This window comes from Rhynchophorus ferrugineus, unplaced genomic scaffold (genome assembly GCF_030347505.1).
Source record: "Rhynchophorus ferrugineus isolate W39M unplaced genomic scaffold, kcgeb_rfMv2 rfM1, whole genome shotgun sequence".
In the NCBI taxonomy this organism is placed as follows: domain Eukaryota; kingdom Metazoa; phylum Arthropoda; class Insecta; order Coleoptera; family Curculionidae; genus Rhynchophorus; species Rhynchophorus ferrugineus.
Genome location: NW_027472580.1, coordinates 60,123,043 through 60,138,421, shown reverse-complemented (window position 1 = coordinate 60,138,421; position 15,379 = coordinate 60,123,043). Strand labels below are relative to the sequence as shown.

At 29.5% G+C, this 15,379-nt stretch overlaps 1 protein-coding gene across 2 annotated transcripts in view; it reads left to right on the top strand.

Moving 5' to 3' along the window:
- LOC143191193 (uncharacterized) overlaps nucleotides 1-15,379 on the top strand; it is an 87,151-nt gene that overhangs the window by 56,746 nt on the left and 15,026 nt on the right. The gene's annotated exons all lie outside the window — the stretch shown is intronic.

The following is a 15,379-nucleotide window of genomic DNA, read 5'->3' as shown; positions in this document are numbered from 1 at the left end:
ATATATATATATATATATATATATATATATATATATATATATATATATATATATATATATATATATATATATTTATATGTAGCAATCATCAACGCGCAATGCTAAGAAATTGAAATCATTAGGAGATATTATATTAAAAAGCTATTAAGAAATATTTTTATCGTAAACAAATGATTTTAATGCAGACTTTTATCTCAGAATGAAATGTACAGCAGTTAAAATATAAATGTAATGCTTCATATCATCATGATTCGTAATTCCGTTCGTGCTAATAAGTACCATATAATTAAAAAAACATTGAGCATCACAATAATATAACAAATTTGTTTTTATGTCCAAATTAAAATAATACTGAAGGAGATGGTCAAAGTCCGCCACGTTCAAACAATGGATGAACATTATTTTTCAAAATAAACCCAATATTTAGTTTGATAACGATAATCAATATGTTTGTTTTCTATTAGCCGGCGTGTCATTTTTTATCGTCGTTTACTTTGAATTATTCCTTTTATTTGCCGTTACCAACAAACAAAATAACTTTTTCATTCATCGCCATTACGTTTTAAGTATGGCTTGTTATTCTTTTATTATCGAACAATAATCATTGTTTAGAGCTTTCATAACCGTAGCAAAATTAGAATATGCTTCATAGTAACGTAAATGCTAGTGACAGATTGCAAATAAGTTTGGCAAACTGACGATTTTATCTTGTAACGATTCCATTACATAAGTTAAAGTGGTAACGACAGATATTTATTTTAGTATTTCTTACGATAAAACTATTTTTAATCTACTTGCTGATTGTGAATGATTAATAAAATTGATTATAAATTATTATATATAGTGGAATTTATATTTGGCGCTTTATCAAAAAAAAATTTAAAATAATTTTGAATATGTTGAACATAGTTTCGTATTACAAGCATGCCCGAAGGTTATCAAAGATTAGTCACTAGACGGACACTATTGTAGTATATTAAATAACAATATTCATATCATTTATAATTGTTGTTATGTGTATCTCAATAAAAACTGTATATTTTATGGTGATTCCTTTTATGAAGACCTTAGACACTGTTTCTAAATGTGATATACAACTCTTACTAACAATTACAAGGATCTAAATTTTAAAAATTGACAATAATGATGACAACAGATTCAAGATTCAAAACCTTAGAAGAAATGAACCTGAAATAAAGTTTCGGCAGTAAATTGAGAACAATTTCAAATTAAGTTTTTTATCATCATTAAGTTAAATCTAATCTCTGTAACCGATCCAAAATACCCATGGAACATTTATTATACTATCAATTTTTCTACATTGTTGCGGCCAAGTGTAGTAATTCGTCTATACTTTGTAGTTAGTAATACTTCTATCTCTAATTGTTCATAGTGTTATATTTGTTAAAGTTAGAACTCTCTTCAATTATTTAGATTCAGAATTAATACTATTTACTTATCAATAACTCCCAAGCTGCACTTATTGAAAATGAAAAAAATAGTTAATGATGCAAAACCATTCATTCATCAAAGACATCCTTCATAATGATACGTATAGTAGTCCAGATGTTAGAGACACAACAGAAAGTACTAAAAATGTAATGCTAACGAAATTATTTACCGACCATTGATAACCAATTATATGTAATATTGGTACATTTACATTAATTTACATTAATATTTTTAGTTTCTCATTATGTAGTTTCTGAAACCAAAAACTTTGACTGAAATTCAGCAAAAAAGGCATAAATTGATAGTTAAACATCGAAACATTCTTACAAAATATTTTCATGCAAATTAAAATATTGTTAAATTGTTGCTTAACAGTACATTTAGTAGACGTATTTAAGCTAATACTTAAGAAAATAAAAATTTTCCCTTAGTAAATAAAAATATTATGATTATTGAATATTTATGAAATCACTTCGAAATAGATCTGCTTACGTCATTGGCGAAAAATAAGCAATACGTTTGTGATCCTTAAAACGGATACATAATTTTCAGTTTCGAATTGAGAAACGAATTCTATCTTTTACAATTAACATATATTTGTTATTATTTTACTACACTTAAATTTAAATTAAATAGGTTTTATTTATAATTAAAATAGTTAAAATTGTAAATTAAAAAATATATCAATTTTATTCTGATTTCATTGTCCGTTAATCTAATGTCTAACGTGAAGTCCCAAAATAAAAACGAGATATCGCGCCGTTGAAGCCTAACGAGATTTACGTCAATCAAGATGTCTTGTGAAAATTCATTCTCTATCGCCATGACCTGCTGCCTGATAATTTGTGTTTATTTATGTTTATCATTGTAAATTAATAACATATATACTATGTGTGTTAACGGCTTAAGATCAATGTATAAAAAATAATCGTAAACACGACACATTTGTATAGATCATCGGACTTCGCATCCAGCTTCACATGGAGCACGAACCATCGATTAATGACTTGGGTGGCTTAACCTTGAACTCTAATCGTGAATGATGTAATAGTTGCGAAATACCCCTGAAGACACATATTTTACTTAATGTTTTTGATTATATTTACGATAGTCTAGATATGAATTCCAGTTAATTGAATATTTATGTTTAGTATTTTACAGCTTTTTAAATATCATTATGACTAATTACAAAATATGATTTTGTACATAAATAGAGCAATGTAAACTAAAGAACAGAGTTATTTTTCTTTTGTACTATAAATTTAAAATATATCGTTATATTTTATGAAATTTAAAATATGATTTGCTCTTAATGTGAAATGTGTAGTGTGTAGAAATGTGTGAAAGCTCTGTGATGTGAAAATGTAATGTACTGTTTTTGTCACCTAACTACTTCCAGCTTGTTGTAGTTGTAGTGAAAAAGACAACATGACAGTCTTACTATTAAGCATATTTATATTTGTGGTTGTTTCTAATAGTGATTGTCCATAAGTAAGAGCCTAAAGAGCCTATCCGACAATGAAAATAATCCCAGTTACAGTCTGTCTTTTGGGTGGACTTTAAGTTTGTCATTCATCAGTTGCTAGGCTTAATGCCCTGGACCCTGCAGTTTAGAGCACACTAAAGAATCCAAGAACTTGAGATGACTAAAATCCATATACATAAATTCATGTTTTATTTGTATGGAGATGAAATATAGTATACTTTTTTTCTAAATTATGTTTATTTCAAGAATAAGAATTTGAGACATGTTGTAAAGACGATGTGAAAATTCTCCAGCCTACCATAAAGAAACATATTTTTTGGCAAAATTGGTTGTTTTTATTCAATATAATTCCCTTCAAGGGTGATACACCGATTATAGCGACCCTCCAACTTTTCGATACCATTTTTGTAGTACAATTTGTCCTTTGCTTCAAAATAGGTCTCAGTTTCGGCAATCATCTCTTCATTCGACGAAAATTTCTTCCCAGCGAGCATTATTTTGAGATCTGGGGGCCAGATCTGGAGAATACGGTGCATGAGGAAGCAATTCGAAGCCCAATTCATGGATTTTTGTCATCGTTTTCAGTAACTTGTAACACGATGCATTGTCTTGGTGAAGCAGCACTTTCTTTTTCTTCAAATCGGCCGCTTTACGGCGATTTCGTCCTTCAAACGTTCAATAACTCTATGTAATAGTCGCTGTTGATGGTCCTTTCTTTTTCAAGGTAAACAATGAAAATTATTCCATGCGCGACTTCGGAGTAATATGATGGAGCCATGTTTCATCCATTATCACAAATCGATGCAAAAACTCGGATTCATTACGTTTGATCATCTTCAAACACTGCTCCAAATCACCAACTCGTCGTTGTTTTTGGTCAAAAGTGAGCTCTCCCGATACCCACTTTACACAGAGCTTTCTCATACCCAAATATTCGTGAATGATATGATGTACATGTTTAGTTGTTCATTGTTTAGTTTTCTTTGGTAACAAACTCTTTTGGGCGTCCACTGCGTTCACCGTCTTCGGTGCTCATTTCACCATGTATAAACTTAGCATACCAATCCTTAATGGTTGATTTTCCTGGGGCAGTATTTGGAAACTCAGCATCAAGCAAAGTTTTTGCTTCAAGTGTCTTTTTCTCTTCAAAAAGCAATATTTTAACAACACGCGAAATTCCTTTTTAACCATTTCTTTTCACAAAAACAAAAGTTGCTTCAATCATAATGTTATAATTAAAAAAACTAATGATCCGACGATGTCAAATTTATATACGCATATTTTGAGGGTTAGAGCTAACTAAAAAACATATGGACTTAATTCTAGTAGCGCGATCTATGTGTCAGGCCGGGGTCTTTTCAATTGACCTGTTATACTCAAATTGTGCAGCTGATCAATATAATCGAAAGTCTAAATATTGCAGCATTTCCATATATTTTGTAGTAATAATTACATCTTAACATCATTAATACTGCAAATTGATTCTTGTGTATTAAAAATGTTTTCCTTGTTGGAATTTGTATAATATATAAGTACCCAATTCGGGGCTTATCAATTCCCAACGTAGTCTACTATTCGGAGAATTATGCAATAGTTCACATATTTCGCAGCTTTCGGTTCTTTGAACCCTTGTGTCTGATCCATCCAAAACCAAAAAATATGGTGAAAACATTTATATTTTAAATATAATTTAAGCTTAATGAAAAATTTGTGAAAATTAAATTATATACGTAATAATTTTGTCGATCAATAAGACATAAATACATCACACCTCTGATATGTCTACATCTTTTTTATTCTCAGAGCCTGTAAAACTTTAATGTGTACATTGCTATATATAAATGTCTATTCTTATTATCAAGATAGTATTAATATTTTCACATCTTTATTGTGAACAAACAAAGAATATGTTATCGGTCTCATTCGAAACGATTGTGTAAATAGAAAAACTGTTGACCATTTTATGGAATACTTATTTACCAATCAGCATTACTTCGAGAATCATAAATACATTTGTTTAATTTGCAAAACGGCTAAATAAAATATTTTTCGCTACAAATATGCCCCGAAAAACTGCCAGATTAAAAATAGCATTTCGAGGAATCCTACTAATCAGAAAAACCACATTGCGAAATGAACACTCTTAATTGGCCGATAAAAGGAAAAACTAATACACGCGCCATTATAATTCTCATGCACGAGCAGCATGATCCGAATAGAAATACTTTGTTTTAGAATAATGCAAATTTTTTCAAATTGGAAACAAAAGTAAAACAATGCACATTATGAGTAATTATTAACTGACTTATATGTCGTATTAACCACAGTTAAACAGAATACTTCAAAGAATTGGTTTACGAAATTTAGACGTGGAATATTTCTAGAGATAACATTTGCATTTGTTATTATACAATAAATACTTAAGATATGAAATTTATATATGATTATAATATTTACAGTTCAAGAATAATGGCAATCGTAATATCGAACTATTGTAAGATCAGCATAAGACCAAGAATTGTAGAAACCTATCTGGTATCGTATCCAACTCGGTTCAGAGAATTGGTGAAAGCTTCGGTTCTTCGTCTTTACACTTTTTTGAAGTTTCATTTTTATTTGCCATAGTCTACTTGAATTATAATTGAATTATAAATGAATATATAATAAGTGGTGTAATAATAGTATACTAGCGATTAAAATTCGACCATAATTCTTTGAAGTTAATTGCATGTTCTTTGTAAAACTTAGTGATACACAACAAAAATTAATTGAAAATGGTATATTAGTATATTAAAACTTGTTTAAACTTAAAATTGTAACAACGTTTTCAAATATTATTTAACTTCTAACACTTTTGATATCACAATATATAATAAATAATAAAATGCACTCTCTCTAACTATTATTTCCAATCATTAATGGGGAGAAATCATTATTCAAAACTAAAGTCATGTGTTATCCATTACGCTATCTAATATTGTTAAAACAATATTAACACCTTCTGAACTAATCTAGAACAAGTCTCTTTTAGTTTCCTTAAATTTTCTCCAATATTTCACTCATACAACCTATTAAGAAATCTTCACCATTTAATCCATCGTGTTTCTCACCTAAAATCTACAATGAAAACAATCAATATATCACTTCTACCAATCAACAACAACGAACAAGGGCGTTTTTTCCGTATAAACTTCACACTTCTTTTTATGCGCACAATATTCTTTAAAAAGTTTTGGTTTGTTCCTAATGTATCATATTAAGAGAATCATTGATTAAGAGACTTCTAAAACAAAGTACGTTAGAAAATTTCTATATTCAGGCCGGAACCTTAAATTAATTCGAAGTAATGGCTTGTCTCTGACTACTAATTTGCACACTAATTACCTCTCATCCCCTAACTCCTCCTTACCTACGGAATAAAAGTTTCTCTTATCTTATCTTTGCTTCATTTAATTCACTTTTCAATATTTCTACTACAGGTATGTGAATCATATCTGCAAATTACACTAAAAGATGCCCTAGAGATCTTTTTTCGATATCTTAGTCTCCTTTTTACCAACTAGGGTTATATCGATTGGACCTATTGTGTACTTATTAACGTGTGCTCCTAACCATGGTCCTCGGCATTAAGCCTACCGGCAACAAGTGACTCACTTGGAATCAACTCAAAAGACATCCGGTCTTATCCAGCCTGATTACTGGAGTGATTGGGATGATTTTCCTTGTAGGATTTTGCACTGTTTCCTTATGAACAATAACAAATATAATTTAAAGTCGAATAACTACAATGAAGTTGCTCATTGTTGTTGTTAAATAAATGATATGAACAAGGAATTTATTAGAATATCGTCAAAACAGTGAATATAGTTTGTGTAATTGGATGTGCTATATGCCATGTTTTCAATATAATTATGCATACTGCATAATTAATTTTAAAAGAATAATTTTATGATTCATATCATACACAATAATACCCTAATTATTGCGAAACAGGAAACTGATATATATTGCATGATAATCCGCCTACACTCTGTATAAATCTTTATTGTTTTGTAAATTTAAAAATTCACTTAACAGTAAAGGTCATGACATTGCCAGCTTGTGGACGTAAATTCACAAAACATTAACTAAAGCCCTTTAAACGTTATATATGTATTGCAAATAAAAATAAGCCGTTTCCAAACAGTCTAATACTTTTTTAAACAGCGACGCCATAAAGAGTTAGCATTATCTTTTGTTTGAAGATATAATATTAATTAAATATTAATGTTTCCGGAATTTTGGTTTTGGTATCGTATGTTTCATAACGTTATAGTATTTCTATTATATATTATCATTTACAAAATATTATACTCTACCTGTAGCAAGGATATAAAATATATCCTTTCTAGAATTCACCTATGGCAATTGGACTTTACTGAATATTGCGGTCGTTACCATAAACGTCAGTGGAATATTTATTGAGGTTATAAAATAAAATGGAGCATATAAAATTGAGCATTTCAAGCGTTCGGGTCAGATATGCCCTAAAATTTCTCTCGATATTTCAAGTGATTATGTGGATGAAAAATAATTGATTAATTAAAAATAAGAACAGGGTATGAATAAACTTACAAACATTGACAAAATTAATCTTCCACATGATGGAAAAGTGGTGCTGATTTCAGTCAAGGAATTATGTTTATCTAGGCATATGTGTTCTGTATAGCCCCAGTTTCTTGCAGTAAATCATATAAGGCCACTTTTACCTTTTAATTCACAGCTTCATTTAATTATAACCAATTGTTCCAATAAGACACAAACCAATAATACGAACTACTAATTAAGACAATGATTAAGGTGTCAGATCCTTGGATTGTTTGTGATTGTCTTATTTCAGAATACTAATATGAATGTATAAACATATTATTTTAACGGTTTTTGTTTAATTTAGTGATTTTATTAAAAAATTTTGAAGCAATTAAAATTTTATATTTTTAATTCAAAGAAAAAAAAGTTACATATACACTGAAAGAATATATGAGAAAGAAATACATATTGGAGTACTTCTAAGAAAATAATAACATCACGGGTTGATTAAACTAAAAAGTATTGAACCCGCAATGAATTGACATATATCTTATAAAAACATAAATAGTGCTTAATTGTAATAGGTGTTATAGGAATACACCTACATACCTAGGCGTGAACGATCTGTACTAAATTATTTGACTATGATTTAATATATAAATGACCACTTCAAAATAACTTTGTACATGAAAAAACATTGGTCATATTATAACAAAATGTTAAATGAAGATATTTTGCCTTAGACTCTCACAGTGTAAAAATATTTTGTATAACATCTTTATTAGATACGCTTAGTACAATCTTAATTATAAATGAATTTATTACTACATTTCGTTTGTACTTGGATTAATTCACAAGCAGACGAGTACGAGAAAATACATCAATATGTATTCCTCAATTATAAAATTATAATAACTTATAGCTATAGTTTACACTAAAGGTTTACACTTTATATAAGTTCGTATGGTTTGGTTCCTGCGCGCTATCCAGCAGTTGAATTACTCCCACGTTAGTATGATTTAGTAGTCTTCTTTCGTGTTTCAAGGCGAAATCTTGGATAACTTCGCAAATCCATTTGATTTCCAGGTCATTCAACCATTGGTAACCAATTCAAGAACCTTGTTTTGACAGCGCAGTGCAAAAATATGACAACTTTTATTAACTATTAACTGTATTTAATAAAAATCGCTTGTTCCAATAAAAGGTAAACAAATATGCCTTAGAATACATCTGGAAAATCTGCACTGTGAAAATCTGGAAAAAGGCAATTGTTATTTTTCTGTAATTGATAAATTTTAAGCAATATGTTCTTATATTACATTGGACGGTAGTCAAAGCAATTAAAGAGTTAAAGTTCGTTTGAGAAATTTTACGTAAAAACTGAATTTTTTAAAATTTCTTTTGTGACCAATTATTAGAATATATTTAGACTCAATTATATGTGTATTGTGTTATAGATTATTAAATAGACAAACTTTATATCATTAAAGAAGCTTGTGAGTGAATTAGTTTAATGATGACATTTTTTTTTCGTTGAACTATTTAATTCTACGGTAGATTAGTTTGTTCATGTTTATTTTTGACGTTTTTATATATAACATTGTTAATTAAAAATCTACGTAAATATATTTTTTACCTATTGACGTGTACCAAACTATAATAAAAAGTGTGTTTTTAAATATAAATTTTATTAAGGATCACAATTATTCCTTATTAACTGAATTTCTTTTAAGACAATTAGCAGTAAACAAATTTAACCGTAACCGAAAACTTAAAAGTTGTTCAAAATGAAATATAATGTAAGCAATCAAAATGCTGTATGTGCGTGATATGAACGAACAAATTTTCTTGCAAATCAAATGGTAGATATTACATTCAATGGAAAAACTGCACGATACAGTGCACTATTTAAATTTTGAGCATAATAGTAATACAGAAATATTATTTTTTTATTTGAAATGCATTAAGAACAAACTTTTTTTGTACTAAAATTACAAGGTTCCCTCTATCGCACTTGATAATCTTGGACTATTAATTATGTAGATCACTGATGCTTTCTTTAGTTTCTTTGCGGTCAAAGTTAAGTGAAAATGTGAAAATGTGTTGATTATTATACTCTTTTTATGATAATTCACAATTACAATACAATCGTGTAATTTTGGCCACTTTTATAATAATTATTATGTTAAATTGTATATTCATTATAATGCTTTATAGTTCACGATAGGTTTTTCTGGTGCGTAAACAAACATATCTAATGGTTTCCAACACGGGAAAAGGCAACATATAATGAGCTATCTTAGAAACGTATTTTAGGTTTCTAACAGGTTTCCATATGTTTTCAAGATTAATACCTCAGACACTCAATGAGTGCTTCTAGAATGTTTTTATGGTCATAACAAAAGCTAGCCTTAAGTTTCGTTATTTTTCTTTAAATGACCATAATAGGCTTTTTCTTTTCTTTTTTTTTAATAAAACATTTTTAATGAACAAAAATAGTAAGCAAATTAATCTAAAATCAATTTTAAATGGATTCAATGCTCAAATCGATCTTTACAATCCCAAAATTTGATTATTTAATTAACACAGGTTGTTATCCCTAGAATTGACAGTTTGCAATGATTTGAAGGAGAAAGTGTCAAATATACGGATATAATAATGTAGTATATATTAATTGTAAGGTTTATATACTTTTGAAGGGTTTAACGAAAAAAAGTAAAAACGAGTTTTTACTAACCTTGGGAACCATCGACTAAATATAGTCGAAACAGTTGATAGTCGCAAAACAGTCGAACTAATCGACAGAAAAAACTAGTTAATGAAATAGTCAAATTCAATTACTATTTCAGTCAAATGCACGCTTTAACTGATTTTCTATTCCTGATATCAGACGGATATACGAATTCCTTCCCATACTAACTTCGAGATTGACTCTCTGTTGTATACAAATCAGTTCATTTGAAGCAAACTTAAATTGGCAAGTGGCAGTGTGAAAAAAGAAATGGAATAATTATCCCAAATATAGTTAATCGCATTTTAATATTTGGGAATTAACAATGATATAATATAATAAAAGTAATTGGTTTATTCCTATTTCATTCCAACATGTACTTACCAATTTGCTGTATATATTTCTTTTCTAACTTTTTTGGGAAGGAAAGGGAAAAAGAAAATTGCTGTAATTTATTATTAAAAATAACACTTTCATTTTTCATTTAACTTTTTTTCCGTCAATCTTTACCAACTATTTAACCATCGCACTCGCAAATACAATAGTTTTATTTATCGTTAATAAGGAATAATTTAAGATTATCATTCGCTGAAGCTTGAATAAAAGAAGTTTAAACATTCAAAAGGCTTGAACAAACATCGAGGGACTTAGAAAATCGAAAAAGCCAATCAAAAAAAGATCCAATATTTGCCAAGATAACATAAATTAAGTTAAAATTATTTTTCTGTTTATCGATCAAAATTTTCAAAATCAAAAAACCATATATATTACATATAAATCTATATAAGCATAAATTCGGCACATTACTTTCAAGGTCGCGGCTAGGACGGCAAAGCCAATATATTAAAAATCAGTTAAATGAAACTAGTAGGTCCGAAAATATTTACCGAAAGTACCCATCTAAAGCAGTCGATAGTAAAAAGTAGTCTAATCAACCGGACCTAAAATAAAGACTGAAAGTAGTAGACTGAAACAGTCGATAGTAAAAACTATTAAAATCAGTCAAACTAAATATAACGACCAAAAAAAGTCGATAATAAAAAAAAGTCAATTACTAAACAGTCGATAGTCATTTTCAGTTGATAATTCACGCCGCTAGTTTTTATGCTTCTCCATTCATAAGAATCTTGAAGCTCGAGGAATATTTTTTTTAATTAGCCATATTGGTCCAGCTATGCTTAAGTTTTGCGCTAGCAACACATTTAGTCATTCATTTATATTTATATAGATAAATTCATTGTCTCTGTGTCTGAATGTTGAATTATTTGAAAACTTACTTTATTATATAAAAATACTTATTTAAGAATTATGATGTATTAAAAATTAAAGTATATTTAGAATATATTAATTATTAATTCTTACTATTTAACTATTTTATAGGTAATAAAACACGTTAATGTCATAATTAAATTATTTTTTCATATATTTATGAAGTCTAACTAATAATATAATATTAATGAAGTTGTTCGAACCAATTCTTTTCCAAACTCCTTCGTTAGAAAGTTCAAGATGTCCATAAATAAATCCTTTGTTTCCTAACCCTTTGATAAATTTCTATAATTAGGCAAAGAACTGAGAACTGTGAAATATTACAAAACATATTTGAAGAAAGTTGCTAGTACATTCATTAATTATCATACTTTCGTTAATTAAGCTTCATTTTATGTTTGAGCTAATATTTTACATGAGAAATATCTCCATATATCACGATAAAGTTTTTTTTTAAAACGAAACTAAAACAATTTATATGTTATCTGACTAATCTACGTGTTTTTTAAATTCTCGTATCACGTTTTATTCGCGTGAGGTTATTTCAGTCTCATGAAAAAAAAAAACAGGCGATCCCGTTTCTGAAAGTGCTAAAGTCCCGTCGAAAGTCCATTTACATTTCCATTTACCGGCGGATTTGGGACATCTGTCCATGCCGTTGGCTTTTCAAATTATGCTTCTCGTTAATCTATTTATAAATTTTTTTTGTTATTTTCAATAATTTCATTTCCGACGATTCGCGTCTTTATTACATCGGGATGTCGTCGGGGTTTTCGCTCCTGGCAGATCGAAGGTGTATGACTCGTATATTTGTATTAGTCAGGATCATTCTGGGGTTTCACAATTTAACACGCTTTCTTATAGATCGCTTATAAAATTCATAATAGCATACTTAATAAGTGTTTTTAATGATTAGAGTTTTATAAAAGCCTAGTATTCTATTTATATATTTATTAACCCGGTGTACCGGAAAGTTATTGCCACTCAGATATCGCTAAACTTAATTAAATATGCATTGTTATGATTTGACACATATGTCATTTTATTCTACTGACATCAAGCGTCAAAGCTATACATAAAATATTACATATTTTGCGAAAATAACACCGTCATAGGTTTAAACCTCTTTGTTGGTTGATTGAAGGAACGAACCTGCAGAGTTATTTCATCAAGACACAACACATACTCAAAAACAATTGACAGAAGCGTTAAATGTGGCCCAAGAAACAAATAGCGACCAATTACAAGCTATGGGAAAAGTCCCCAAGACGGCGGGTGATGAAAAGTGGATTTATTTTGAAAACCCTAAGCGCTGAAAATAATGGTTTTCACCTGGTGATGCTGGCTGATTGACTTCAAGCCAATTCATTTTGATCGCAAGACAAAGCTCTGAGTTCGGCGAGACCATAATAACATAGCATAATACACATTGTTGAAACCTGGCGAAACAGTTAATAGTGATCGCTACCGAAAGCAAATGATCAATATGAACGAACCATTCATTGATCGAAAAACGTACAGAATGGGCCCAAAGACACGATAAAGTGATTTTACAGCACGATTTAACACGCGTCTCATAAAGCAAAACCTCGAAAAAGTGTTGAAAGCACAGTGTTGAAGTGTTGGATCGGACATATTATCGCATCCTCCGTACTCTAGACTTTGCCCAATCCTACTCTCAACTTTTCGCATCAATGACACATGTGTTTACAGAGTAGCATTTCGCCAATTTCGAAGAAGTTAGAAAAGTAGATTCTTTGCGATGGCATCCAGAAATTGCCTGAAAGATGGTCAAGAGATATGGAATCAAATAGCCAGTACTTTGAATAAATAAATTCTTCCATTTTCTTAAAAATTATACAGTTTTTTTTTGAAAAACCCAGTAATATCATCAACCTAATAAATTCTTCATTCAGGCTACAATATATACCACAACTACGGAGGGTGACTGAAGTAAGTAACTATGATTCCCAAATCCGTAAAACCACTAATGCCGACAGTGTCCAAAATATATGTAAAACTTCCATTGAAAACGATAAAACCAGTCATTGAGAAAAAGCAATCCCCAATTTGGTTTCATGAAACAACATTCCACGAATAATCCGATTCACTGAATCACCAATGTCATAGAAAATCACCAGAAGAAAATAAAGTTTGTTCTGCTAAATTTTTAGATGTTGCTTAGACTTTAAACTGACTTCAGAGTCATATAGGGAGATGTCTATTCTGACTTGAGGTAAACACAATCAGGTGTCGTACAGGGTAGAGTATAGAGATCAGTTCTTTATCTGCTGTACACTCGGGAGTCAAGAGAAATATTATAAACAGTTATTGCCGAAATACAATGCTGGCCAGAAAAATGACGCATCAAAATAAATTAGTGTAGATTGATTTCACCAACAAAAAAATCAGGCACAAGCTAGTATATATAAATCAGCAAGTACTCCCGTAGATGCAAGTACTCCCGGAAATGCAAATGAATATCTTGGCATGATCCTTGATTTAAAATAAGCTTTTAAACTGATGTTAAACTATTTTGAAATGATATTAAACTCAAATGGAAGCCACATGTTAAGAGAAAATGTGAAAACTCAAGCTGAAATACAAATAAATCTACTGGCTATTAGATAGTAGCCCTTTCAATATGTAATAAGCTTTTGCTTTGCCAACAAGTCTTGAAACCTGTATGAATTATAATATTGAACTCTGGAGTTGTACCAGCTAAAGCAATAGAAATATACAAATTTTCCAAAACCATGCACTGTGAGGTATTGTTGGTACTCCATGAAACATTTGTAACGACAATCTGTGTAAGGACTTACGTTACGGACTAAGAAGGCAGAAACTCTTGAAACAGAAACTACATCGATACATCAATGTTGAGAGAGTAAAAAGTAAATGTAAAAAAAATAAAAAATGTAAAAAGAGTAAAATTATTTGGTCTAATTCGGAGAGGTTACGAATTAATCATAGTGTACATTAAAATAGGGACATATTTGTTAATCCCAATGTATCTATCGTAAAATAAGTACTTGTTAATTCTAAGACCGTAACAAATTAGAATAAAAACAGATTACTAATGTTTGTTTACTAGATTTTCATAATAAATAATTAACAAAATTATTAATAGGGTATATTTTCTAGTAAAGATTTTATTAGTATATTGTCTGTTAAATCAAATTAAAACCACCTATAAATGTAATCACTAAACTAAATGTGTGACATTGAGTACAATATGAGCAATTTTTTTCCACGTATTGTTCCAGTTTAATGCCATCTCCTATCCAGATCTCCTATATCTGCTAATATCCCGAAACAACAAAAGAAACAGTGTTGGAACATTAGCATATAAATATTTTTTCATAAGATGCAGCTCTGACTAAAACTATAAAAAAACTTCAAGTGGCAGGTAACAAAATCCACTATGAATGAATCCACGTATCTACAAAAATCTATATTACTTGAGAATCGACACCATGTTCAAAATTCGAATCAAATCCAAACTTAACCTAAGATCAAAGAGCTTGATTTATCAGCCTATTAATGAAGCCTATTTGAAGTTATGGGAAGGAGAGATTAGGGTGCAAGTATGGGATATTACACTATGTTACCATCAAATAAATTTTCGAAGTTATCCAAGATTTGTAGGTAAAGCATGGAAGAAGGTCTTTCCTGTGAATATTCCTTTGATTCACCGAAGTACACGGTAATAAATTAAGTTAAGATTGAACTAAGCTTATCTAATAGAAAATATCATATTAAAACAAATGTAATATTAAAATACCAGTTTATAATTTATAATAATTATAAATTCGCGACAGCCACAGTATGATCATGTTTACATCATAATAAAATATTTGTTTCTTGCAAAT